This window comes from Protopterus annectens, chromosome 7.part0 (assembly GCF_019279795.1).
Source record: "Protopterus annectens isolate FY-2018-M chromosome 7.part0, PAN1.0, whole genome shotgun sequence".
Lineage (NCBI taxonomy): Eukaryota > Metazoa > Chordata > Ceratodontiformes > Protopteridae > Protopterus > Protopterus annectens.
In genome coordinates this window covers 1,601,623,578-1,601,648,283 of record NC_056739.1, presented here as the reverse complement: position 1 = coordinate 1,601,648,283, position 24,706 = coordinate 1,601,623,578, and the positions used below count along the sequence as shown (strand labels likewise).

Below are 24,706 nucleotides of genomic sequence, written 5' to 3'. Positions count from 1 at the left end.
TCATGTTTCCAGAGCTACTTTCCATTGTCAGGATCTAGCATATCCTATCATATCCTATCTACCCCACTTCTGGAAGTTACTTTTCTTGTAGTGCTTCTCAACCTCACAATTTGCCTTACAGCATGTGAGCCCACATATTGTCTCCATCCAGCATTCTCAGCCTGAACCATGATGGCTATGTGGTCACCCAACCACCATCGACTTACCAGCAAATATCTGTTCAGGTTTTGTGCAAAGGGTGAATCAAGGTATTCCTGTTATTAATGAGGTCTTCAGATTCTTTGAGTGAGTCATTATAGGTGATGACATATTTGCTTGCACCTTGTCTGCTCCTCTCTGACAAGTTTGCCAAGGCTGACTCTTCTGGAAGCAAAATGTTTTAGACAATCTAACTTTTTAAGATTCCCCACTGAAATATTATGATCCCAGGAAGGGATTTTCATACCCTATGTAATTCAGGTTCAGTCTTCTTAAATGTGGTGTTGTTGCCCTATAATCCTGTCCATTGGCTTCATGGTCTGCTACTGATTGCCAGGATACACCTAGAAACATTTGGAAAATTTTAATATGATAATTAAGCATCTCTCCTGTAGGCATTATTACTGCCTATATGCTTTGCTTTGGTACTAAGATATCATATGTAAGGTCCCTGAAGACCTAACTTTTCCTTAGGGCATATGACTTGGATACAGATTTATAATCTAAGTTCATTTGTCTATATAATATACAGTGATACTATAAAACTAGAAGTATAAGCAAAAAATAACATCACAAGCAACAACCTCAGAATCCTCTTAAATAAACAAAAATATCAAATACTAAGAAATGGCCAAAATACAGCTGAAAAAACACAGTACTGTATTTTTTACTGGGGGACTTTACATCCCACTTCTCTAAACCCTTGTTTAAATATAACTCCTGAAAGATAGCGAATTGGATAAACAACAGATAGAAAAAAGCAGCTATACCAAAACGCTCGCTGCCACCTCTCACAGCACAGTTCAGCTAAAAGAAACGGAGTCCTTTCTTTAAAATCCAACAATTTATTAAACCAAAGTTGAGCGCTTTCTCTCGCCAGATGCGAGCTTCCTCAGAACAATATATTCAAGATATGACAATGACGCCAAATAGTGACATTTCACCAATTAACCAATTGATGTATGAAAACAATCACTACTAATTAACAATACATAAATAACACTGTTCATAAAAATGACAAATCATATATATAGTTCTTACATATAAAAATACATAAAAAATATTAATCTAAAAGAAGAAGTGGTTTAATAGACAAAAAGTAATTAATCCCTGGGTATGTGGTGGCATCAGTGTAGATTTGCCACCATAGTTCTCTATATGCCAGATAATTTTTAAAATTTCCTCCCCTGGGATTACTCCTAACCAATTCTAAAATTCCAAACTTAAAAAAGTGATCTGTGCCATTACTGGACACATTGTAAGAACAGAAATTAAACATAACTGAATTTTGCCTTGACCTTTTCCTTTTATTATATAAAATACATCCCTGCTTTGCATAGGAAGTGGTCTACACTCACATGAAAGGAAGACAGGTAAATCCCTTCTGAGCTCATTATACGTCCACTTCCAAGTACATCTTGTGAGGAACTCTCTCGGTTCATAATATCCTACTAGTTTCTGGTACCTTTGTCTGAAAAGATACATTATAATGTTAGCCATCCCTTGAAAGTTATTCTCCCCATAGAAGTGCAAAATATTAAATGCAAAGCTATGATGACAAAGTACAATATACCTTTTTCAAAAAAGATGAAGATCATACTGTAGTATAATAAGAAATTAAGATCCTACTGTAGTATAAGAAATGATGGCCCTACTGTAGTATAAGAAATGATGGCCCTACTGTGGTATAAGAAATGAAAATCCTACTGTAGTCTAAGAAATGCAGATCATTCTGTAGTATAAGAAATGAAAATCCTACTGTAGTATAAGAAATGCAGATCATTCTATACTGTAAGAAATGAAGATCCCACAATTGTATGGTAAGAAATGAAGATCCTTCTGTAGTATAAGAAACAAAGACCTTATTATGGTATAATAAGAAATGAAGATCCTGTTATGGTATCATATAGCAATAACCCACGCCTGGGTGTGGGTAATGCTAAATTTACCCACGGTTGACATGGTTTGGTCCGGAGGGCGAAGCCCGAGGGACCAAACAAAGCCAACCGTGGGTAAATTTAGCATAACCCACACCCAGAAGTGGGTTATTGCTATTATACCATGACATTATTTAAGAAAAGAAACTATTCCTTTTCTTAAATAATGGCATAGTATAATGCCTGTTTACTGCCCTTCCGCAGATGTCTGGCATCCGCGGCAGTTCTGATGTACTGTGCCGCGCAGTACATCAGAGTTGTATAAAGCAACGGAGAAAGCAAGATCTCTGTTGTTTTATTAGCTATGTTAAATGAGTTTAACATAGCGAGACAGTTTTAAAATAAACAGCGGAGACGTCCGTTGCTTATTTTAAAACTGTCTCGCTATGTTAAACTCATTTAACATAGCGAAACACTAAAAAAAAGCAATGGAGATCTTGCTTTCTCCGTTGCTTTTTTTAAAACACTGTCTTGCTATGTTAAATGGGTTTAACATAGCGAGACAGCTTTAAAATAAGCAACGGAGATCTCCGCTGCTTATTTTAAAACTGCCTCGCTATGTTAAACTCATTTAACATAGCGGCCTCGCTATGTTAAACTCATTTAACATAGCGAAACACTAAAAAAAACAACAGAGATCTTGCTTTCTCCGTTGCTTTTGCCCACAGCTCTGATGTACTGCGCAAGCGCGCAGTACATCAGAACTGCCGCGGATGCCAGACATCTGCGGAAGGGCAGTAAACAGGCATTATACTATGCCATTATTTAAGAAAAGGAATAGTTTCTTTTCTTAAATAATGTCATGGTATAATAGCAATAACCCACTTCTGGGTGTGGGTAATGCTAAATTTACCCACGGTTGGCTTTGTTTGGTCCCTCGGGCTTCGCCCTCTGGACCAAACCACGTCAACCATGGGTAAATTTAGCATTACCCACTCCGTTGCTTATTTTAAAGCTGTCTCGCTATGTTAAACCCATTTAACATAGCGAGACAGTGTTTTAAAAAAACGAGTTATACTAATGGAAAAAAGTCCGGGCTACCGGACCTTTTTCCATTAGTATAACTCGATTTACAACGGGCACGCTGGCCAATCAGCATGCACGTTTGGGGGGGTTCATGGTATAATACAGGATTTTGCATTTCCATTATGTGGAGTATAATATCAGGAATGCCAGATTTTGATAAAAAAATTGCTGTATTTACCTTTGTATACTGAATTTGATGGACTGTCATACTGTAGCAGACAAAGCAGTTTTAGTTAAATACATTTTCAGAGCAAAACTCCTTCAAAGCATTTCTGCACAAAGCAACTCAATGAGAAACATAAGATATTTAAATGGAAATCAGGAAATAATCATGTCTGTATGATATATTTGCATATGCGTGATAGTCTCTTTATTTTTTTTTTTCAAAAATCTCTTTATTTCAATTTTCTTTTTTCAAATAATAACAATACAGTAACTCAAAAACACAAATAAACAATACAAATACCTATCTAAAGAAAACAGACAACAATCTCGTTCCAAGAAAATTATACATATATAAATATATATATATACACAAGAAGTCACTACATCGTCAAGTAAAGTATGAGAATTCTTATGTTTATTTGGTCTCATAAGGGATAGTTAGAATGGGGATAGTCTATATATAAAGTAAAAATAGAAATGTAACCATTTATTTGTATGTTTAGGGAAAATATCTAGTTACACATATACTAAGCAAAGGGAGAAGATGCAAGAAAGTCTGGTTATACTACATTCATTTCTTATTTAAAGGTTAGCTTTTCATGACAATTTGTAGACAAATTTTATTTGTCAAGAATTATATCTAGCAAGTAACCCCAATATTTTTGATAATAGCGTTTGTTTTTTTTGTTTTTGAATAAAATAATTTGTGAGATGAGATATATTTGATAGCAAGATTGCTAAAATTTTCCCATGTAATTGGCGACATGACATTCCAATTCTTTGTAATAAAGAATTTAAAAAGGGCACACATCGTAATAAAAACATGTTTTAATATTTTTGGGAGTTGATTGATATTAATGTACAATATAGCTGTCTCCCAAGTAAGGGTTGATTTTTCATATCCCATCTTCTCTAATCTTACTCTCAAGGAACACCATAAGTTATGTATCTTAGTACAGTTCCACATGACATGTAAAATATCAGCTGTTTGATCCGGACAATGGGGACATACGGCCGAAAAGTTAGGATTGAATTTATTTAATTTAGATAAGGTATAATATAGATTGTTATTTACCATAATTTGTGGTGATAGTCTCTTTTCTAAGGGAAAGATGTTAAGGTCTTGTTTTATTTAACAGTCTGACAATGGCCTAACTTTTTATATGACTCAGGTTAGAGTGATGGATATATGAAATGCAGGCATGTATATGAGTAGTTTTCAAGTTTTCCACAGTACTTTAAGTAAGCTGTTCCTTTTATCTATTCCAAGCAAAGCACTGAATATCATGTGTAAGATAGCTACTGCAATTATTCATACAGAATACAATAACACAGCAATAATATTTTATTTGTACATTCACTAGGCTGACACTGAAGACAAGACATGCTTGTGGGCATTTTGCCTCATTACCAAGGAATGCAGTTCTTAAAAAGCTGCTGCAGGAAGGCTAGAGATTAATAAAGAAAGAACTGTTTATGTAGGAGGACATGAAGAACCACACTATAAATAAGTAAGTAAACAGTGTTGGTTATAATATGTAATCCTGCTTTTTGCATTATTTTTGATATTCTTAGAAATGAGAAACTATCTGTAATGTTATGTGATATATTTGCCTTTCCCATCTGTGCTGCAGAGCATTTAACTCATGAAAGTAAAGTACAAATCAAATAAGTACCGAATAGAATGTTGCTCTTATGTAGTGTATTATAGTTTTGGCTTGTACAATAGATCTGGAAACAATTAATGTAAAATAAGGCTTAATATAGAAACTGTCTTCATTCTTAGCTGTTTCGTTTTTTTAATACTATTTTTTCCTGTGACAGGAAAAAATAACACATTTAAAAATCAGTATTGTTATGGATAGTTTCAATGCCAATAATCAGGCTCCCTCACCTTTATTGCCCTCAAAACCAACTCCATTTCCATTCTCACATTCGGTCTCCTATAAATGTTTCGGTATAATTAGCTTCTGTCAAGTCTGCTATGGTGCAGGAATTTTGTAAAACTGACAGATGGTACTTGATTTTATTATTATTATTATTATTATTATTATTATTATTATTATTTCGTCTAAGTCAGGAGAGTTTGTACAAAAGTGGTATTATTTGACGCCTGTAAACTCTCCAAGCTATAGTTACAAGAGAAGTTGCTCCTGATCTAGCACTAGAAATGATTTTCATGGCCAAGTAAAGTGTGTGGTTTTGTTATTACTTGAAATGATCTTAACCAGCATGCATATAATACTCTTTGTTACCTCAACAACAGAATAAATATCTGGTTTTAAATAGCATAACTGCTTTTCATAAAGGCTGCTGGGATTGTTAAATATGTATCCTGTGGTAAAATGTTGTGGGTGAGGCATAAATATTTCACAAAGCTGTGGGAAATTAAGTGACGTCTGAGGAAGTCTCACTAGGCTGACCTGGCAAATATGAGTGAGAAAATGCACTGATCTCTTCTGAGATCAATTGGCCAAACTTGGCAGCTTACTTTCCTGGAAAAAGCTAAAGTCAAAGTTGAAAAAAGTACTTTGAATTATAATGCTATACAGATCTGATGGCAGTGCTTATATTACTCCCATTATGGGTGGAAGTATCTAGCACTGGACGTTATCTGCCTATACACCAGCATGTGCAATGCTTAAATTCAGTTGAGTAGTATTTAATTGGGTTGCAAATACCATCAGCCCTAGAACAAGGCCATAAATGAGCCCAATTCATACAACTCAGTCAATGACTTAATGCTGAAAACAAATGGGCTGCTGATTCCATGTCTAGCTTCTTCCATAATTAATGCAGTTAATGCAGTTAGCCCATGTGCACTCTGGCAGGATCTGTTGTCCATTATACCATCTTGGTGTCAGAAGTTACTTTAGGTACCCTGAAAAAAGAATTTGCAAGTAAAGCAGACAGAAGAATAAGGAAATATAAAAAAGCAAACTACAGGCATATTAGGACTAATGCTGCCATTAATAATGTAATGCAAAATGTAATACTAGTAGCTGTCTTTAGCAGTATATTTTAAAACATCTGGACTGAAGTATAATATGGTTCTATGACATTTACAGGCTGCAAAATCGAGTTTACTTGAAGTGTACATTTTGCTGATTGATTAACTGACTGATTAATTTTAATTTAGATTTGTTAAGAGTATTGATCGACAAGGACCTTTTTAGGCCTGCCTGGATTTACAGAAGAAAAATGCCTATATCAGATATGCATAAATGTTGCATTAATAATAAAGACAGGTGTAGGCAAACATTTAATTTAGAAATAAGAATATTATTAAAGTGACAGAAATAGGAAATGAAAGGAAATAAAATAGCAAAAGTACAAAAGAAATAAAAGTAACTGTAGTGTGATAAAATGTGAAAGTGTGATGTTTTATTATAATATTATGGAACATGCTTATTATGGCTATCAAGCAAACAGAAGCCAAATATAGAAAAGGGGATGATGAAGAATATGGTAGAGGACTGTAAAGCAAGGAAAGGCAGGTGTAGATGGCCTGAAATGTATACATACTTACACCTCCCTCCCTCCACACACACACACACACACACACACAGACACCCACACATATATTTATGTATAAATATATATCTATATATATAGATTCCTATCAATGATAGAGTTTTCAGAAACTTGAAGTTCATATGGTCAGGACCATATGATTGAGTTTTTGAAAACTCAAAGGTTTTGAATGGAGATTGCAGTACAGTGCAGAATGGGAAATTTACTCTTTTTCTCAATGTAGTGCTATCTCGGAAATGGTATATTTAATTTGCAGGGGGTGTGGGAGGTGAAGGGGCCACCCCAGCAAAAATGTAAAAAAGTCAGATTTTTGTGTTTTGTTTCTTTTACTGCGGTCCCAACCATATGAATTTCGAGTTTCTGAAAACTTCATCATCTGATAGGGATCTGTATATATACATATATATATATATATATATATATATATATATATATATATAAAGTGTGTGTGTGTGTGTGTGTGTGTGTGTGTGTGTGTGTGTGTGTGTGTGGATCACCCCTACTTGTCAAATGCCTGTTAGTTAATTCAAAATGGAGTCATGCAGACAGAAACACACTGGGGACAGCAAGATTGCTAAACATTGAATGTAAAGGAAGTTTTCTATTATTACTGTTGTTGAACAATCTCAAAATTAATACATATTTGGAGGTGTGGGGGACATGGCTCCCCATGTAATGGTTGCTGGAGAGAATTGTATCTCTTTCAAAAATGTTATTTTTCTGTTTTAGTGTGGTGCTTGATACTAATGTTGATTACAATGAATCAACAAAATGAAAATCAATTTAGCTGCTGCTGACAAGTTGCTCTACACTTATATGTAGATATGCATTCCCAGTTTTTTTAAAACAGACTGTAGGAAGAGGTGTGTGAAAACACAGGATTATTTGAAGGAAGAAATTAAAATGGCCCAGTTGGTTTTATACACTCAATTTTAAATGTATTTTGACTATTTTCACAGGTTCTAGGTAACTCCACAAACTGTATTTCACAAGCTTACTCCCTCACATACCTTCAAGCCAATACGCTGTATAATTTAGGTCATGGCTGCAAGCCTTGGCTAGACCTTCCTTCCAGGTTCACAAAAACTCTGCACCTGATCTCCATTCTGGCCTCAATGCTAAAAAGCCATGGAAGGACCATCATATTGCAGGAACCATGAATGTTCCGGCCGAGTCCCTGCTCTACTACATGGTGATCCTTCCACTCAATGCACACACTTCATGATCTCTGTTTTAGAGTGCAACTTTTAATACAATAGTAATAGCAAATCACCATTCGAACAACATCAGTTGCCTGGTTAATTTTTACAAGAATTTAATGGCACAGGTCACATTTAAAGACATATTCTACCTTTCCTATAGAAAAGCTGCCACAACTGCCCAGCTCCCAGCTCAAAACTATCACTTTTGTACTCATACAGATTGGTTGGAAGACCTAAAGAACCTACCAGTTTTCTTATTACTTATCTGCCAATAAACTGGATAGCATGGAGTGATGGTGCCTCCTAGCAAACTTTTCTATCGCCATCCTTTTATTTCATTAACCACTGTGATAGGGCAATATATTTCACTAGGTTAATATGTTTACCTAATAATTAGTACTTTAATAAACAGAAGTCCCTTTCCAAAGTACCCTTATAAATTCATAGGTTCATAGGTAAGTACTAAGCCATCAGTCTGCAGGCCATTACAAGCCTAGCCAAAACCCTTATTTAAAAGTTCTCTTCAGCTTCAAAGATATCAAGACAAGATAGACCAGGGGAGAATTTCAGACTGCCCATCCAGTTATCTCAGTTTACCTTGAAGGAGGCAAGAATGCTACTCTGCTTGACTTTTGGTGAAAGTTTTTTCCAGAGATGAGTTATACAATGGGATATGAATTTATCATGCCAATATGTTTTATTTCTCAGTTGATGAAAGTCTGGTTTCTTTAACCAGGTATTTGAGGTGTCATTTGTTCTGAGAAGAAATAAGAAGTCAAAGAGATGTGGATCTTTCATGACTTGGAGGGCCAGACACAGATCTCCACTGAGTAGTTTATAAGAGACTGATTAAAGAGAGAGGGCTTCCAGTTGTCCTGATTACAAAGTTTTTTATGGCCACTGATCTTTTTAGTTATGAATCTCTGACATCTGTCAAACTGAGTGATATGTTTAAACAAATATGTGCCAAAAGGTGCATTACATTTAATAATGGGGTCTGAAGAGATAACAGCATATGGGGAATTAAGACTTCTTTGGATCTGGTGGAAATGCTTTCTGAACTACTGTGGAGACATGATGGTCCAATGATACAGAATTATCACAGAGTGCCTAGACTGCATACAACAGCATCTGATTGGAAAGGTGTATCACCTTTATGGTATGTGAAAATGTTTTATTTGCAAGAATAAATTATACTACATTTTTTCAATTTAATTTGAGACATTTGTCATTTTACTAATTATTAATATGGTCTAATGCATTTTGGAGCAAATGTGAATTGGTGGAGAGTCATAGATTACCCTCTACCATTTCTCCTCCAATCCTCAATGCATACTCCAGAGCTAAAAAAACTGCATCAGTGGGTCCTGATGATATCTCAGAAAGCCTCCTGAATAACTTGGAAACCTGACCTGCCAGGTCTATTAGAATCTCTATTCAACCACAGTCTCCAGACAGGCTTCATTTTTAGGGAATGGAGGACTGCAACAGTCAGCTCACTACACAAAGGAGGGCCTTCAACAGACCCAGGGAAATGCAGACCCATACATTTGACTCATCTTATATGCAAGGCCAGGGAAAGAATTAGCATGGACTTGGTAAATAAAGACATAGGAAATCTTCAAACACTGGAACCATCTCAGTTTAGTTTTGTCAAGGGCAGGTCATGCCTACTAAACTTGGTGGACTTCTTCAAAAAGGTCACTAGAGGCATTGGTAAGGGCAAAAAGGTACAGGCTGCTTACTTTGACCTGACAAATGCATTTGATACAATACCTAACTTGGGTATTATAGACAAAGTCACAAATTTAGACAAAAATTCTTTTATCACCCAATAATGGATAGTAAAATAGCTTACAGACAGGACACTTGAAGTTAGGGTGGGGGATTTCACTTTCATCAAGAGGCCTGTTACTAGTGATGCCCACAAGGCTCAGTACTGGGACTTCTCCTGCTTGGAATACACTTCTCTGAAGTCAAGGGAAAGTATAGGGCCTTTGGCTGACCAACTTTTCTGAGGGTTGCAAGCTGGGTGCAATAATTGAATCCCTCCAAAGATGTACATTTACCTCCAGGAGGGTTTGATACAGACAAATAACCGGTGCAAAAACCATGGCTTAAAACTCTGCAAAAACAAATGAATAATTATAATCTTTGGAAAGATGACCACCCATGCAAATTACAACATTAATAACACTCCTCTAGAAGTAGTCTCAGTGGTAATTGACTTGGGAACTCAGGTTGACAGTAACCTAAACTTTGACCACCATGTGCCCATGGTAGTAAGAAAACTCTTCTACATGGTGCAACTTATAGGTAAGGGCATGGCATCCACATTTAAGGAGATCATAATCCCACTGTACTTGGTCCTCTTTAGACCCATAATTGAGTACAGTGAACTCTTCTGCATGTGCCTGACCTGGCATTTGCAACAGCTGCAGAAACCACAGAGGTTCCTTACTGAAGGTATACAGGGTGTTAATAATATGTCCTATGCAGACCACCTCAAAGCCATGTATCTGTACTCAGTCTCCTACAGATTGCTGAGAGGTGATCTATATATATATATATATATATATATATATATAGTACAAAACATTGTCTGATCCAGTCCTGATGAATGTGCTACACATTTGCAAAACAAACATCATTAGAATTACCTGATATAAGGATCTAAACCTCATCTATGACAAAATCAAAACATGTCGGAGGGATAGGTATGTGTATCAGTGATTACCCCTTCTCTGGAACAGACTCCCTATTCATGTGAAACGCAGCTTTTCCTTAAACCTGTTCAAATGCAGTTTGGACCAAAGATAGTAAATTGCTAATTCAGCTCTGGCTTGCTACCCGTGGCCTTTATGGACAAGAGCAGTCTTTACATAGCCTAAGGCAGAGGCATAAACCAAAGCTATTTTAGCCGGTGAGCACTGATAATTGGAAAAATTGGGGCACGAATGGCTAGGCTTAAAAAGGTTCTAGGGCTGTTAGTCTATTAACCTCCTACTATCCTAAGATCCTATCAAGAGGTAAAGTAATGGTTCAGATAGGTCATTTTTGACACTGCTAATCAAGCAAACTGGTGTATTACCACAGCCCATGGATGAGGTGCTCTAAGCTTTTGGAAGGGCTGAGAGAACTTGTTCCATAGTAATTTCATTAAAGGGGGGCTAGGACTGTAGAATTTGTGGAATACACATTATTGGGGGGGGGGGTGAAGAAAACTCAACACTAAATTTGTCAGCTACAGCATTTGTTATTTCCTTTGTTTTAGAATTTGCAGTATTATTGTAGGCCAGCCCTGGATATTTTTGGATGTTAGTTCTTAACTTCTCATGTAGTTAAAAAAATGTGCTTTTTCAGTGGCTATTTTAAGTTCATACTCAGCTTTCAGCTTTCTTATGGTTCCCCTATGCTCCTTATTAATTTCTTATGTGTGCTCTTAAGGTAGGCTGAATGAGACCATTTATAAGCATTTAGCAATTTTTTTCTCCTGTTATGTAGTTCATTTATTCAGATATTATGCCTAGTGATTTGTTTGTAAATTCCTCATTGTATTTGGTGTGAATACAGATTGCCTTATCAATGCAACTAGTTAAATGGGAGTAGAAGTCAGAGGTATCAGTTTTAGCAATGGGATCCATGGAAAGAAAATTGCATAGGAATTAATTTAGATCATCAAGTAACTAAGAATGTGTACTTTTGAGAAGTCGCTGAACACAGATGCATATAAAGTAAATGTTCCACCAGTGTTAAAGGAAATGGTTACTAATTTATGGTCTGATTTAACAAGGTAGGATGACACATATGGAGCTGTGCATAAAGTGGACATTGGTGTCTCTGATTTTTCTTCAAGAGGTGGCACTGAACGGCTAGAAAGCTGTTGCAATTTTCTCAAAGAGGAAACTAGATTCAAAGCCTCAGTTTCTTTGGCTCTAGAATATAAGAAGATTGAGGGGTTACTCTCTTCTCACCACAAATTCTGTACTGTTTAGTTTCAGATTGTTTCCACTGTTTCAGTGAGGAATTTTTTGCTCCTTTACATGAATCCCCTGCTGACTATCAGCTACTTGGCTGTGCCTTTTTGCCTTGGAATGTCCCCAGTAGTATTAACTAGGCCTGTGACTACACCAGTGGTGGGTAGTGAAGGTGAAGTGGAGTGGAGCAGCTGACAGGGTCACTTAGCTGTTCAGCATGCCAGAGATTTTTTTATGTCGTAACTAGATAGAGCTACGGACATCATGTACATCACTGCACATAACGTCAGTCAGTTCAGTTAGCTCCTGCACCTCCTTCAGTGTTGGCATTCTAATGGCAGTCTGCCACATGATTATAGGATTGTCCCTGTCACCAGTGATGTATAATACCTGATGCAGAAACCCCTCCCTCTCAGAGTGGATTAACCAGAAAAGTCACTCCTTTTTAACCAACCCCCTCATCCCGGCCAGCTCTTGAGCCATTAATCAACGCTGGTTGTAAAGAATGTTCATAGCTACGAATACTGCAAAGTTTTCACATTTGTTTCTCAATAAGGAAAATTTTCAGGAAATGTACTTAAACAGTGCCAATAAAAATTATTAAGAAACAGTTCACCTTTACTCTATGTCTGTTTCACCAAATTATGTGAACAATGCAAAAACTAAATTGGCATGCTATAAACTGGTATATTAAACACAAAACATCAAGAAGGAGACATATGAACAAGCAAATGCATAAATAAATCACATATAGCTCTTGAAAATAAACTTGATCCTCAGAATTACTTTTTAATTGCATCGTTTATATGATGCCTACTTCCTCATATTCCCTCTCTCTCTCTCTTCCACCTCTTTCTTCATGTCTCAGTATTTCTCTTTCTCCTCGGTACCATCCTACAACACTTTAAACGGTGATACAAGTAACACGTGTTTTCTTTTTTATAAAACGATACATGAAGTACCAAAAGTAAAGCATCTAAAATTAATAACAACTCACTGCCAAATAATTATTAAAAATACATCATCAGACATTATTAAATGAAAATTTTTGCAGAGAGGCTTCGACCTTGTTCCTGGTACTCTGCATCCACTTTGCCAGTCTTTTCTATACTAATTCTGATTTATTTTATTTATTCTGAAAGACAGGTTAGGCACTCTGTGGTGTGGGGTTATGCTTCCACATCCCAGATCTCTTTATATGTTAACTCAGACGTCACAAAAAGTCAGAGAAGAGGGAAAAGTAAAAATAACAGAAAAGTTTGCCTTTTCTTTCTTCTGTAAGTCCTGTGACCTAAACACAAACCACAGAATCAGTTACATTATAATTTTTGCTATACCAAAATTTCACAGTAAAGTATACAACAATAAATTTATAACACTTTGCTATAAACACACAAGCATCAACTCTAGTGTTCCCATTTTCTTGTTTTAACCTGATACATATTAGATGCATCCTTCAGACTGAGGTAATAGAGGTAATCTATACCTTGCAGCCATGAATGAACACTCTCATATTAACTAATTAATGTCCATCTTTGATAGAAGCTGTTTCACTGACCTGAGCTTAAGTAAAATCTGAGCAACAAACAACCAGTTATCTAAAATGCAAATTCTTGATTACGGTCTTTAAAGTTTAGTTTGTTTAGTTAATGTTCACTCACGATATAAAAGTTTATAGAAGTTATTGCCTGTTTCCATAGGTGCAAGGCAAGCTTTATAAGGGGTTAAATGTCTTACTTAAAAGTCTTATACAGCATGCCAAGAAAGCTTATTGGCATGACATATAGCTAAGTACGTTTATCTGCAGCATATTTATGTAGTAACTAACAGGGAAAAGCCAAATGACTTTTTTTATGATACAGCATTGTCTATAACCATACACTTTATTAAGTATGCATTTGTCTTTCCTTCATAAAGTTAATTTTGGGTAGTAATAATTTGGCCAAAGCTGAATATGTATTAATAATCAACTTTGCATACTAGAAAAGTTATTTCCTCTAGTCACAGGTGCAGATAACTAAGTAGTAACTCTGCCAATAGTTCTGTACAGTCTTTCATTAATGTTTACATTTGATTTGCTGATGAGATTTAATTATGCGTACAACTCCTGTATTTGGTTGTTTTGCATTTTTCTTTTTGGAGATTGTTTTGATAAGGAGTTTTAAGGTTAAATGGAACTTATTAATAAATGCAAAATAAGCCATATATCAGTGAATGGTATTTTTGCCTGGGGGTGCCTTCTGGATGACATGTCTTCTAAGTATTCCTTTTTTTTTTTTTTTTTGGTAATACTGTATACTTATTACGACAGGCAAGCTTGGATTCACTTGTCAAATCAAGTATAAACCTGAATGATAACTGCAATGTTTCATTGTTAGTAGCTTTCAGAAATGACTCAAAACATTTCAGATATGCCTTAAGATAATCTGAGATACAGCATCATACATTGAGTATCTTTGAAACTTTCTACTTGACACGTACCTAACAAATACATGCATACAAGCATACTTCAGGCAGATAAAAGCCTATGGCCAACCCACTTAGCCTGTATATGACTGTAGCACTTTTCTTGGAATTCTCATGCCATATTCTATCCTCAAAACTTTCCATGTTTATTCTATGTACTCTTACATCCTTGTAGATGTGTCAAGCCTTCACAATAGCCACTGCTAAAAAGCATAACTTCTTCTCCCCCAGTTGTGAGCAAAAGTAGTTAATGCTGCAACTTGTTTGTTTTCTTGGCTAATAACAGACTGAAGAGTATCTTCAAATGAAGCTTCAATGTTCTGTAGGCTGTTGTGTATTAAATACCATTTGGTCTTGTACCATGCGACTGCTTTTATTTACTAGTCTTTAATATTTGCTTTGTGAAAAGTGAAAATAGATTTTTGTAAGTTTTTCTCTTTTTTAAGCAACCGGATTACATGGACTAAAGGCAGCAGTGTGGATAGTGTCTTCACTGCAGGATCGACATATAGTTTCATAGGTTCATACTAAGCTTACAACTACCATTGAGAAGCTCAGACAAATTATCCAATACTGGTGGGGACTAACAATGAACCCCATTAAGTAGACTTTTTTCAAATATCCCAGGTAAAAATCGGCAATCACACATCCAGTCATCCAGACTGATTTTAAAGGTTGCTAGGGAAGTACTCTGCAGGGCCAGCCTGTTCCAAAAACAAATAATATGTTGGATTAAGCCTCTGTCATACCATCTGATGTTGTTGACATAGTAGTCTCTAGAAAAGGTGTTTGCTTTCCACTGGCTCTATTCGGGTGAAGGTACTCAAAAAGTGCTTGGTCATTCATAGCACAGAAGGCTAATAATAGTTCATCCGCTTGACAGCCTGTATGGCACGAGTAGAAGGATATAGCCTTTAGTCGACCAGAGCAGCTGAGAGTGCTGACACTGGAGATTTTTGGTGAAGAAACATTGAGGTCTCTAAAGAAAGTTTAGGTGCGTAGCTAGGTTCATGCCAAGGGGTGTATTATATTCAGTGATGGGCTGAATAAGGACTGAATAAAGTGGAACTATAACTTTGGACCTTAAGAAGATATCATGAGGGATAAGCAGTGCAAGGTAGAAAGATGTTCTATCTGGCACAGAGACAAGGTGGTCAAAGGAGGGTCTGCTATCAACATATGTACTTAAGTCACTGACAACTGTAACTCATAAAAATATTTACTCATGTGCTAGCCCCTACACTAGAAATGAAAGGTGGAATAATCAATTGCTCGGGGCATGGATTAGTCATGTCTGTGATACAGAGTCAAAAAAAGGAGACAGGTATTGGCACTAAGCCAGTGCAGGGAATAAGAAAAGTGCAGTATACAGACTCACAAATACCATCAGATATATAGTATACCAGAGGAACATACTGCAATAATTATGGATACTCAGTTTATGCAGGCAACACACCATACACAGCAAAGGCCATTGGGTGACTGCACAGCTTGTACAGCCAACACACCATACACAGCAGTGGTCACTGGGTGACTGGACAACAAATTATTGCAGTCCAATGTATGGAGTAATGGCAAGCTGTGTAGCCCCATAGAGTGGATGGCACTGACTAATGTAAAACAAATTATAGCAGTTTAAGGTGTAGGCCATGAGCTCACAAATGGGTTGATTTCAAGGCCAATATCAGTGGTCTCTGGCTGACTAAATTTGCAGATGATTACAAATTAGAGGCTGTCATTGAATCTCACACTGACACAAATGTTCTCCAGGAGGGTCTGACACAGGCAAACAACTGATGTCAGAGCTGTGGACTAAAACTAAATGCTAAGAAATGCATAACTGTATCCTTTGGGAAGTCATCCATCCCTGGTAACTATCATATTGACAACACACCCCTTAGAGCTGACCCAGTAATCAGGGACTTAGGGACACACATAGATAGTAATCTAGCCTTTGACCATTACGTATATGCAGTGGTGAGGAAATTATTCTATGTTGGGCAATTTATAAACAAAGGTATGGCATCTAAGTTTAAGGAAGTCATTGTTACACTGTATTTGGCATTCATCAGACCTACCATTGAGTACAATGCCCCCTTTGGTATGTAACTAACCAGGCATATCCAACAATTGGGATTCCACAGAAGTTCCTCACTAAAAGAATACATGGTGTAAGTAAAATGTCCTATGCAGACTGCCTCAAGGACCTATCCCTGTATTCTGGCTCCTACAGGCTTTTGAGGGGAGATCTATGCCTGGCATAAAGGGCATCATCAGACCCCACTCTGATGGACCTCCTGCATATCCATAAAACAAACAGCACCAGCATTACCCATTCTAAAGACTTAAATCATGCCTGTGATATAAATAGGACCTGCTGGAGAGATAGGTTTGTATCCCAGAGACGACCCCGTCTATGGAACAAGCTCCCCATCCATGTGAAGCAGAGTTCCTCCCTAACCCAATTCAAGTGCAACTTGGACAATTGGATGGGAAATGGGAAATTCATCCCTGGTTTGGCACTTATGTCTCTAATGGACACAGGTAACTTGTAATTGGTTCATCTCCCAGGTCCATGCTTACACTTATCAAGGGTATCAGAACTTGTCAGAGATTTAGGATGCATGGCTATGCTTAAAAAGGCCCTTGTGGTCATTAGCCTAGTAAACACCTATGAATCTATAAATGCACGCCTCAAGGAACTAGTTCATAGGGCAATAACTAACAGTTTATGGGGCTCGAGAATCACAAGCTGTGCAACTACACCCAATGCAACATTCTTAATGGTAAGGAAACAACAGGAGTCCAGGTCATACAAAAAGGGCAAGCTCTGCGCTGACATATAATAGAGCAATAGGCAACTATTCATTATAAAAGGATATGCATTGTGTGCATGGTGAGTTCCAACAGCAAAGATGGGTATTCCAGGTCCCTGGGTTGTATTCCAACCACATGAGCAACAAATCTGTTGATTATTGTCGATACCTCCCCTATCCTTTTATGGAAACCTCTCTGAAGTCAAGAACCACCAGTACAAGACCTATAAGTGTTGGTCCCAAACTGCCACAAAATCTGAGTCTTCTGCCATTCTGTTACCTCCTCCCAAAATCATCTAACAGCCAACACCTATACCTCTCTCAGAGAGCTAGCCTACAGCCTGTCCAAGCACTGAAGGCCCTGTCTTGCCCACCTTATGCTATATAACCCCCTAGCTATAACCTTCCTTATAACTTTCCTACAGTAGCCTTATGCCTGTTTGATAGTATGACTGTATGTGTGCATGCATCCCTGGGTTTCATCAAACTCTGTGCAGGAATAGTGCTATTCCTGCACGGAGCGGATCGTGCCAGTGCAGCACAACAGCGCGCCTTGCATATTCATGAAGGCATGCTGCTGTATAACCTGCACATGCATGATCCGTGAACAAGTGCATTGCTCACACAGTACACATGACCCTGCACTCTAGAATTGCGGTACGGCAATTCTAAAGCAACTAACAGTGTCCGCGGACACTGTTATCACAACATAACAGTGTCCACAGACAAAATACATTAGAATACACACAGAAGCACAGCCCACCACAATCGTCCAGCACAGATAATGTCCACAATGGTATGCCAGTGTACATGCTGGCATACCAAATAAGTAAGCATGTTCCTGAGAGGAACATGTAAAATAATACCCCCTGTATGATGTAGTTGTCCAGATGTCCTGCCCTAAGAGGCAGAAAGCAATGTGCATATCCCTAAAGTAAATAAAAATAAAACACGTTTATTTTTTTTCCATCCCCAATAAAGTTTAAGCATAGCTGAGCAGGTGTGCATGACACGCAGTTGTGTATAGCATAGCTTTAACATCCAAAGGAGCTAAATAGAAACATACAGCCAAAATAGCCAAATTAAAATAGCATAGTGGTTAGAGCATTTGCTTAGCATGCAGTCATTCATAGTTCATGCCATAATTCAGTCTGTTCATTTTTATATGTGAAAACAGCAGTAAAAGTATATTTTTCATAAATAGGTAGTGAATAATATATATTTGTTAACCAGGGTAGTGTAGCAGGTCCAAATGTAAGGTGTCAGTATAGTACAGATGTGAAATCCCCATATAAACACAAGTGTCCAATACAATATAACCAGAAAAGAATATAATGTAATGAAAGCACATAGGGGGATGTTATGGAAGGGAAACATACATATCATAAGATGTCATTAAGAAGGAATCAACCCCACAACCCTGCTAGTCCATAAAATGAAAGCTGAACAATACTAAGTTGTGCTCAGCTATGCTTTGCCAGAGTAAGCATTGCTTAAATTTGTATGCTTAGCAATAATCAGCATAGCTAAGCGGATTTGCACACTGGCAAGCAGTGCTTAACATCTACCCCTTTAAGCAATGCTTATCTGTGCTAAGCGGGTTTGCCCATCGCTTAGCTTAGCTCAGCATATTCAAAACCATCCAATCATGGCAAAGTGTGGTAAATCAGCCCTATTCAAACCTTGCAGGCAGAAATACAGCCCCAAACCAGTTGTAGCTCATCACTGCAGGCACTATGGCTGGCGTTGGTGAGGGTGAGCACTTTTGGGCAAAGCGCTGGGGCATTCAAGAGTCCAGGGTCATAGTTGGACTCCTAGTAAAAGACCATGAAGGGAGACTGCTGAAGGACCAGTACCAGGACTCCCAATACAAAGCGGGGACCTGGGACCATCTCATATGTGATCTCACCAGTGCCACAATCGCTCAGACTGGTGAGCAGGTCCAGCACCACTTTGTGACTTGAAGCATAGGAAGAGGGAACTCTTGAACCAGTGGGTCCAAGATGCACGAGTGAGGAATGTCCCAGACGTCTGTAAGTATCCGTATCAATAAGTGTCCAGCCTGTGTATGTAAATGTTTCTCTATCTCCTGTACAGCTGCAGATGAGAGGGTTGCAAACATGGATGCCCATGCCAGCAGGCTGAAAGGCTACATTGCAAGTCTGGTGAGCACAAATCTAGCTTGTAGTATTCAGGGCAAATACATAGAAAGGAGTAGAATGTCACCTATCAATATTTAAAAATGGGTATGGTTTGTACTGAATAAATGAGACATTAGCAGAGTAATAGTGATATACTGAGTATATGTCAATAAAAGTGTCAGTACCTGTCAATAAAAGTCAAAACCCCAGACTGGTTGTGTTTACTTTGGTATGTGGTGGTATCAATCAAAATGTGTACAGTTTCTGCACAGCAACTATAGCTCTAAAAGCATTAAATAATCAAGGCTCATCTGACAAAGATTATGGAGTGGTAAAACAGGAGATTAACTATATGAAATGTTTCATGCACCAAGATCTGATACCTGAATAGTGATGTTGTGTTAACCAGTGTTTTCCAGACTGTGCTATGTCAAAGTATGAATACACAGTATAAGAACTATCTGCTATGCATGAATGTCAGAATTACAATGCCAGATTGTACAACCAAGAGAGTATTAGGCAGAAAACCATCAAACAAGAGACAGCAGTTTCTCAATAGCTCATTCTGATGAAATAAAAACTTGTTGTATTTTTTGCACAAACAGGCATGGTTCGAATCCCAAGAGTGGTAGTAAGCTGCATGCATAATTTTACTCAGGAATATGTGAATATATGTAGAAACTGTCAGGTAGTGTTAACAGAAATTTCCTCCACAGGTCTGCCAGGCAAGAAAAGATATATCTTAGCTGTAAGAAGGCTGTACTTATACACTGTGTAAAATACCCACTGTCCAACCTCAAGGCTGTAAATGACAGCAAGATAAGTACATACACCAAGTAGTCTCCTCCAAGAAATGTCCCTCGTATCATGCTGTCACAGCTAGTGGTCACTGCCGCCAACACCCAGGGTGACCGATAGAAATCAAGGCAGAGTATGGCAGTAGCGCACACAAACACACAGTATGAGTGCACATATGTAATCCTGACTATGTGAATATGGGTAGAAACAGTCAGGCAGTGTTAACAGAAACTTCCTCCATAGGTCTGTCCGGTAAGGAAAGGCATACATTAGTTGTAAGAAGGCTGTAATTATACATGGTGTACAAGCCTACCACTGCCCAACCCAAGGCCATAGGTCGATGTAAAGTGAGGTAATACCTGGAGAGTAATGATTAGAGCAATGGTCATTAAAGTTGTGAGCAACTGAAGCCTATACAGTTGTTAATTGACATCTCTCTCCCCCACCCTATCTGCACCAATAATCTAAACACATAAATCAATGGGTAGGTTTTTCACCAAACCTACTGTTGAGACATGTGTCTTACTGTTCTACAAATATTTAAACATTTGACTATTAATATTCCCTGTTCAAATACTATCATTGGTGGCCTGTTGTTATCAATGTAACCTGCATACTGTTATAATGCCCACTGTGGTTCCATATATGCATGTGTTTTGTTTGCTATGTGACTGTTCCAAATCTGTTGTTTTGGGTTAATGAGAATACCTATGCATGCTGTTATAACTAATCCTGGAATATGTTTTTCATGACTAACCAACATATGTTATAAAACTGCAACATTATAGCACATCGGGGAAGGTCAATCCCAGAAGATGCGCCTGTCCCCACTCAACTGGCCATGGGACCGGACCTCAGCAGATCTGGAACCCAACTCAGGAACTCCTCGTTTGCTGGTCCTGCACCACTTTTGGGTGGAACCACCTCAGGGGATGTGGCCCATCCCCCCTGAGAGTGGTTGCAGACAAGACACCATCACCTAAAGTCATGTCCAGGGATTGGTGTATAGCAACCTTTGAAAGGAGTTCAGAGATCTGCTACACTAGCTTGAGGGCCGTGTGGCACATCTTGAGGGTCAGCCTGCCCCTCCTGCTCAGCCCCCAGCACATCCACCTTTGGGGCCGTGAAGGTGCAGTGGTGACTTCCCATGGGTGGGGACCTCAGTCCCACTGTATCCAGTTGGGGGATTGTGGGCGTCCGATTCCCAACCACCCTTCCCATCCAAGGTGTTTACTTCCCATGTGTCATATATCACCCATGTCTGCTGTCTTGTCTGTTTTGTCTGTCTTTCTACTCAACCTATCTCCCCAAATATACCTACTATCCTTTCCCAACATCCCACTCTCACCTTATTAAAAATAAAAGACAATCTGTTCCCACAAAAAGAGTCTCCCCATACATTTCACACACATGTCCACTGGACACATGTAATCTGGTCTAACTGGCTTAACAACACATTACTGTTGTCCTCACCCTATCTCAGGGGTTTGAGTCTCCAAATTCACCTCCAAAATCTGTACAAATGTACAGCTGTTGCTGTATCAGAAATGGGCAGCTATGTACCTTCCCAACACCTGTCCTGCACATTCCTAGCTATCTGTCACATTGTTTTTCTCTCTGTGTGCCCCCTTTTTAACCACTTTCCTATCAACCCTTTTTTCTTCCTTTTAAATTAAAGAAAATTAGCATGGAGGTAAGCAGGAGTAAGCTGCAATAAGCAGCAGTAAGCAGCAGTAGGCATGTTTGCCCAATGTTAAGCGATGCCATAACAGATTAAGCGGTTTCCCATTTAACAGTGTGTTGGCATCACTTACCATCACGCAAACCCATGCAAACCTGCTTATAACTTCTTAAAACTGCCTTAATCACCCTGTCTCAGCCACTGTTCTGCCCAGCAACAAAATAATCAGTGCTGCCAAGTCTTGAACCCAGGACCCTATACACCATAGTCAAACTTCTTTACCACTACACCATCTGAGATGTAATAATGAAAGCTGTTTTTTCAAATATTTCATTCAGTACAGGTATAGAATAGTAGGGAACAAACACTGTGGAATCAGTCATGTTTAGTATAAATAGATATACACATATAGATGTGTATGGTAATAGATAAATATTAAAAAGTATATGCATCAGATATATGGAGCTATATAAATAAAACAAATACGTATATAATATATATGCATATATTGTTATACAAACATATGTAGAGATATCAAAAAAGGAATAAATATATATATATATATATACATATATATATATATATATATATATATATATATATATATATATATATATAGGTTTACCATTGAAATGCCGAACCGACTATGTGCGACTCGACTTGCGCGAAGGCTGAAGAGCGAATGTCACAGCGGTCGAATCCAATTGTGTGAACGGCAGATCCTCGCCCCTGCGTGAGCCATGGTAGCATGGGTGTGGAGGTGTTGTGCGGCCGGTAATGTCGAATGTCGAATGCCAGTCGGTTGCGAAAAATTTTCGCGGTTTCGGTTCGCGTAAATGCGTCGCAGAAGTGGCTGTTCGACTAAGTTCAATCGCAATTTCAATAGTAAACCTATATATATATATATATATATATATATATATATATATATATATATATATATATATATATATATACCCATAACATATAGTGGAGTCATACCCAGCACCATACCTCTACACCTCTTAGTGCAATAATTCTGGACAAAGGCTGTCAAAATGGGGGGACAATGGTCCAAGAACATGGACATAATCTACTTACTGCAGTTATAAATGTAAAATGTTCCTACAGTAATACGGTTCGTGTCAGCATGTCCAGAAGGATGTGAGTTCTGAAACTGAAATGTATGTCATTATTTACAGACAGAAATCCTAACATCGTCACAGTGATTTACCACAGAAATGGGAAGAAATAGCCGGGGAATTGTTATGGCTAGGCTTGTATAGGCCCTAAGGCCGATAGCCTAGTACCAACCTATGAACCTATAATGATTCTGTGGAGCAGAACATACATATGAGCAATAATCCTGGACAGTCTGAAACAATCTTGCCAGACAAGAGGTATGCTGAGAACCCCTTACAAATCTGGACCAAGCCTGACCGTGGGGGGGTGTAAAACCATGAAACTGGGAACATATGCCAAATACTGGAGTAGATAAGGTGATGCAGTAACACCTTCCTGTCTGTTGTACCATATATTAACTGGAATAGCCCAAGTCCAAAATCAAATTACTAGCCACTACTCACTGGCATACATCTTCACATCATCCCATTGATGTGTCAGACGTACGTAACACATATGGGGGCCAGGCAATAGTACATCTGATAAATATCGGGACATAACATCACAGTAGGGAAACTACACTGAGCTGCTAGGCACCACTTACAGCATGACATCTGGACAAAGCCTGACATATTTGGGGGCAGAGTCCCAAACACAGGGGCATTATTGACATATTGCTGTCATAAACTGAGAAATATGCTGGTGTAACAGGGTTGTTGCAGCATATCTGTTCTGAGGGATATGAAATCAGAAACACACATGGATGTTATCATTTACTGACAGCAATCCTCTAAGTATGCTACTGAATTTCCAAGGCCAAAACAAATGTGTGAGTAACACACCAAATATAAGACTCCAAACTCTGGTCAGTCTGCAGATAGCCCTACATTTGGAAGTTATGTCAACCACATAACACTATCAGACTTAAATTCATGCAGAGCAGCCATATCCACACAAACCCTGTCAAACTAGCATTAGTTCAACTGTATAACAGCAATACTTACATTCTGTCACTATGTCTGGAACATTCTCCCCCAGTTTGTTGGGCTGTCTCCACAGTGTTTGTTGTAAGAGGTATTTCCAACTACACTCTGTGATGCTGTTTGTCACACACCTCCATGGAGTACTCCTCCCAGGCAAGGAAAAGGGACAATGCCCACATGAAGTACTCAGTTATAGGATTGCGCTGCCATGTTATTGGGTATGGGAGTGATATCACCACTGTTCCACATGCAATTAGCAAGTGGGGGACTCCAACTGGTGCACAGGCCATCAGCTGCTCATGGGCATTACCTACTAAAGGCAAGATGCTTCCTATACAAAATATATGTATATCTTACATCTGTCTCAGACAGATACACACACACACACACACACACACACACACACACACACACACACACACACACACACACACACACACACACAGAAACAAACAGGCAGACACACACACACTGAGACTGATTGAGTATAAAACTGAAAACAAATAAGCACAGCTATGTCAAACAATCAAGCCTGTAATGGAATGTAGTAGTGGGCATCTTAACATGGAAAATAGGAAGTTCAAACAATATTATGTCTGAACAACGCATGATCTACTGATATATTGCTGAGCAGAACCAATGGCCATAGAAACTGTGTCTGTCTGCAGTGATATAGAACAC

At 38.2% G+C, this 24,706-nt stretch overlaps 1 long non-coding RNA gene across 1 annotated transcript in view; it reads left to right on the top strand.

The window, feature by feature from the left end:
• The window catches only part of LOC122805867, a 200,943-nt gene that overhangs the window by 38,021 nt on the left and 138,216 nt on the right, over positions 1–24,706 (top strand). The window contains exon 2 of the long non-coding RNA XR_006365477.1: positions 4,691–4,837. This is a non-coding gene — a long non-coding RNA (uncharacterized LOC122805867). The remainder of the gene's footprint in view (positions 1–4,690; positions 4,838–24,706) is intronic.